We start from the raw sequence: 5,826 nt of genomic DNA, 5'->3' as shown, positions 1-5,826 counted from the left end.
CCTAGGGATAAATCTGTAGAAGACGCGTATGAAGACTTTTGTGATGGAAGTTACTTTAAGACTCATCCCTTGTTCTCAAAACATAGTACAATAGTATCTAAAATATTTCTATGGTGACTTAAACTGCCAACCCGCTTGGATCCAAGCGTGGTGTTCACAAGATAGGCACCATTTATTTTGTCCTCAGGAATCCGTCGCCCAAGTTTACCTCTGCTGTGATGAATATTAATTTAGTGTCATTATTTCATTATCAAGATCTAAAGGAATATGGCTATGATGCCATTTTAGAGCCCTTGGTTAAACTGGAGAGTGATGGTGTAAATTTGTCTTTTTCAACTGGCTGTGCCTTTTTTCAACTGGCTGTGCCTTTTTTCAACTGGCTGTGCCTTTTTTCAACTGGCTGTGCCTTTTTTCAACTGGCTGTGCCTTTTTTCAACTGGAGACAATTTGGGGATGCATGCAGTCCTTGGTTTCACAGTCCTTCAGTGGTCATTACTTTTGCTGGTTCTGTTTGATAGAAAAGTGAAAAGCTCAGACGGTTTACAGAGAGGATGACCCTAAGATTGTCTTGGTGGTAAAAATCTATTTGAAATGCATTTGAATCAGTTGCGTTCAGACCCGCATTTGAATCCGTTGTATTCAGACCCACAGACCCACATCTTTGTATGGTGGAAAGAGAATTTCTAAACTAAACTGTTTGCAGCACTTCCATGTTTGTAGTCATTTTTCTGTGGACATAATGCATGACATTCTTCAAGGGGTGGCTCAGTTTGAGTTAAAATTGTTTTGAATGTCTCTGAAACATGCGCTTCTCTAGAATCTACCTGTTTGACTCTGGGTACTTGGAGTGCAAAAACCGTCCAACTAAAGTCAACCGAGAGAACAGTGGAAAAACAATGGCACTTAATTATATTCAAACTCTGTGTCTTGTGAGAAACGTTCCACCAGTAAATGAGAACTGGAATTTGCTGCTCATCTTACTGCAAATAATTGTTTTTTCCCCCCTTTTCTTAGCCAGGGCATGAATGTGTATCTGAAGCATTTGATCATTGAATGTCACACACTTTTCAAACTGTTGTACCCACGACTTGATACCCAAACATCACTTTGATACATTACCCAGCATACATAAGACAAATCGGTCCTTTATTACATATGTGGAGCAGGAGGAACACCTTCAAGAACATTTCTAAGTCCCTGACAAAAAAACACCAATTTGCTATCAATGGGAGATGTGCCTCACGATTGCGACATACGGAGTATGGACCGACAAAATAATTTTCCCTGAGTGATTTTACTGGTCAGTGCAGAAAGCCATTTCCTCTACCAACTGGGTTAAGATGGATGGCACATAGTGCAGAGGGGGACTGTTAGTTTGCAGTAAGATGGAGCATGAAATGCCAGGCTTGTAAAATAACTAAGATCATTGTGGTTGACATTATTGTATACCTGTTGCTGAACAAGTTGCATACTGATAATTTCTGTGAACATTACCATGCATTTACTGTGTTTGATGGTGTTGATGACAAAGTTTATCTGAAATGTTATAAGCCTTTTGTCCTTCAAAGTGCTTATGGTGCTGATGAGAGCCTTTGTTTGACATGATTGAGTAATAGTCAGATTATTGGAAACTTTGTCAAGGAAATTGCATACCTTGTCTTAGGACTTCCACTTGTGTTTAAATAGCAACTCTGCAAATACTCTTGTTCTCATATAGTACATGTTCTCATGCACTGATTTCTTTTTAATGTGCCTGTAATGCACTGATTTCACATTAGCCTAAATAAATGAAACAAAGCAGTCACACTACTCTTGTAAGGAATAATTTATTGCTCCTGTTTAAGTCATCTACAACTTGCAGGCTTGATTTGAGTGGGAGAGAACCAGACAACAACAAAAAAAGATTTCCTAGTGTGAATATTTATCACTTCCTGGTGTCAATTCAGCTACAGGATGCATTCTGTATACATCTGGCCCTTCTTTGGACACTGTGTTAACTAACCTCCAAACGAGCCTGCACAACACTCCTTCCGTGGCCTCCAACTGCTCTTAAACGCTAGTAAAACCAAGTGTATGCTTTTCAACCGTTCACTGCCCGCACCCGCCCGACTAGCATCACTTCCCTGGACGGTTCTGACCTAGAATATGTGGACAACTACAAATACCTAGGTGTCTGGCTAGACTGTAAACTCTCCTTCCAGACTCATATTAAACATCTCCAATCCAAAATCAAATCTAGAATCGGCTTTCTATTTCGCAACAAAGCCTCATTCACTCACGCCGCCAAACTGACTATCCTACCGATCCTCGACTTCAGTGATGTCATCTACAAAATAGCTTCCAATACTCTACACAGCAAACTGGATGCAGTCTATCATAGTGCCATCCGTTTTGTCACCAAATCCCATTATACCAACCACCACTGCGACTTGTATGCTCTAGTCGGCTGGCCCTCACTACATATTCATCGCCAGACCCACTGGCTCCAGGTCATCTATGTCTTTGCTAGGTAAAGCTCCGCCTTCTCAGCTAACTGGTCACGATAACAACACCCACCCGTAGCATGAGCTCCAGCAGGTAAATCTCAATGGTCATCCCCAAAGCCAACACCTCCTTTGGCCGCCTTTCCTTCCAGTTCTCTGCTGCCAGTGACTGGAACGAATTGCAAACATCGCTGAAGTTGGAGACTTATATCTCCCTCACTAACTTTTAAGCATCAGCTATCTGAGCAGCTAACCGATCGCTGCAGCTCTACACAGTCCATCTGTAAATAGCCCACCCAATCTACCTACCTCATCCCCATATTGTTTTTATTTATTTTTCTGCTCTTTTGCACACCAGTATCTCTACTTGCACATCATCTGCTCATTTGTCACTCCAGTGGTAATCTGCAAAATTGTAATTACTTCGCTACTATGGCCTATTTATTGCCTACCTCCTCACAGCATTTGCACACACTGTATATAGACCTTTTTTTCTACTGTATTATTGACTGTATGTTTGTTTATTCCATGTGTAACTCTGTGTTGTTCGTGTCGCACTGCTTTGCTTTATCTTGGCCAGGTCGCAGTTGTAAATGAGAACTTGTTCTCAACTAGCTTACCTGGTTAAATAAAGGTGAAATAAAAATTAAAAAAATGTATTCTCTAGAGTTGATCCTCAACACTGAAAGGTGTTGCTGCTTAATACTGAGGGTGTTGTTCAAATGAACCATGGGAGTGTTTTTTTCTATGTCTGAAGTGTTATCTTAACGCTCAGTTTTTTGATATTAATACTACAAAAAGTGTTAAGTTAACACTTTCAAATTTGCTCTGTACATTTACCAAATACATTTACCAAATGCACGGGGCAATAGCCAAAAAGAAATAGCCTCTGTATTGGATTGGACCCTTTTTTTCAATTTTCGCCTAAAATGACATACCCAACTAACTGCCTGAAGCAATGAAACATTTTTGAAGTTAGTGGAAATGTGAAATAAAAGTATGGGAATATAACACAGATCTGGTAAAAGATAATACAAAACAAAAAAACATGCATTTTTATTTGTTCTGTTCCATCTGAAATGTAAAAGAGAGGACATAATATATTGCAGTTTATGCGCATTTTGGATTTTGGCCACTAGATGGCAGCAAAGTATGTGCAGAGTTTCAGACTGAACCGTTTAAGCGTTACAATACATCAGACAATTTTGTATCAAGTCTGCCCAAATTGGTCAATTGATACATTTTCAAGTACATAACTATAGAGAGGATACACAAATGATATGTAATTTAAAAAAAAATTACACTCCCAGGAAAGTCATACATGATGGAAAAGTAACTTCCCTACAGAAAAGACACTAACCTTCACATATCTAGATGACAGCAGGGGTTCAAACTTTAGAACCCAGTTCCTACATTTTGAATATAAAAATAGATTTTTATCAAACAAAACTATGCTACATGTTTTATCTCTGGGACCCTCATAACAAACCAGAGCAAGATTACGGAATGTAAGTACATTACCTTCAGATGTGAACATTCGGTGGCAGGTAGCCTAGTGGTTAGAGTGTTGGACTAGTACCGGAAGGTTGCAAGATCAAATCCCCGAACTGACAAGGTAAAAATCTGTCGTTCTGCCCCTGAACAAGGCAGTTAACCCACTGTTCCTAGGCCGTCATTGAAAATAAGAATTTGTTCTTAACTGACTTGCCTAGTTAAATAAAGGTTAAATAAAGTGAATGTATCAAACCAGTTAACTTGATAATTTTTTTGTTGTGCACTCTCAAGCAATAAATAGCATGGTAGTTTTTCACTAATAGCTACTGTAAATTGGACAGTGCAGTTAGATTAACAAGAATTTAAGCTTTCTGTCCGTATAAAACACGTCTATGTCCTGGAAAATGTTCTTGTTACTTAGTGCATGTTAGCTCAACCTTCCAGGTGCAGGGACACCGATCCCTGTCCTATCTGAACGGACACAGGTAGAGGGCAAGACTGTACAGGTTCCCCTTGAGAAACTAAATCGAATCTGTCTCTAACAGCAGCTCAAACAGGTAGGCCTACATAATATCAGCCCCCAGGACCATACAATTACCCAATTGGCAATTACAACCAATAAACTGGTTCTACAATGTAAAAGGCATTTTCCACATCCATTGGTACATCAGTCTTAATCAGACTTAATGATTATTAATGGTATTTCAATACCAGGCATAGATGGAAGAATCATTTTCTCTTATTCAACGTTATGACTCCAAAGCGTGAAGTGCAGGCCACATAGCCTATTTCTATGCGCACTGAGGCGCACTACCCTATTACGCACAACCAGAATGACAGACATAGGACACAGACACACGGAACTCCGACATAACCCAGAAAATGTGAACAAAGGAAACCATACATTTAATTAAATAAATAGAACTTCCACCGCATGAGTCTTGTGAACGTTCATGTGCGCAATAAACATCGCGCCCACTCAGCATGTGAGAAATGGTTGGCTAAATCAAACTGTATCGTAGGCCTATGAAACAGAAATGTCTGCGTGTTTCAATGAATGTTACGTGGATGGAATGTTGAAACGCCAGCTATTATAGTATTAGATGGAAAATATATTTACCACATTGGGCCTGTGCATTTAAACGTGTGAAAGCAAGAGCAAACATTTCATCAATATTTTTTTAAATTCTCCACTGGCTGGAGTTTGGAGAGCGCAAGTGAAGAGCCACAGTAATAATTCGCCACAGTAATAATTAATTTTTAACAAATTCCAAATGCAAGCTTCATGAGTAAATTATCAGTTTCAAGCAATTGTTACATACTAAAATACCAGTAGGCATATGCTAGTAATTGTTGCCCGATTTGCTGATGAGCTTGCAAAGTAAACCGTTCATATTCTTGATCACACATTTTTTGGAGCTGCATATGTATTTATGGTAATCCTCTCTTCCTATAGTTTGACTGCACCGATCCTATAGCTGTACAGCAAATCCGCAATCTATTCGCTTGCTCACCACACGACCTGTGTTGATTGACAGTTTGCTGGTCCAATCAGTGCCGAGTGTGCGTTTCCCTAGCCAATCTGTTGCAAGTTTTTTTGCAAAGGCTTTGCTGCGGCTACTTTCTCTGGCTGTGTGAAGAGTAATCCACGCAGACGCTGTGCCCCAAAATGAGTGACAAAACATTACCAAACCTGTCCAGATAAGTTCAGGTCATCAGTCTCAAGTCAAAGTCGAGTCCCGAGTCTTGAAGCTTCAAGTCTCAAGTTATTTAATTTTCTATCAAGTCGAGTCTCAAGTCATTAAATGTGTAACTCCAGTCAGACTCGGGTCCTAGTCATGTGACTCGT

This window comes from Salvelinus namaycush, chromosome 27 (assembly GCF_016432855.1).
Source record: "Salvelinus namaycush isolate Seneca chromosome 27, SaNama_1.0, whole genome shotgun sequence".
In the NCBI taxonomy this organism is placed as follows: Eukaryota; Metazoa; Chordata; class Actinopteri; order Salmoniformes; family Salmonidae; genus Salvelinus; species Salvelinus namaycush.
This window is presented reverse-complemented; position numbering follows the sequence as displayed.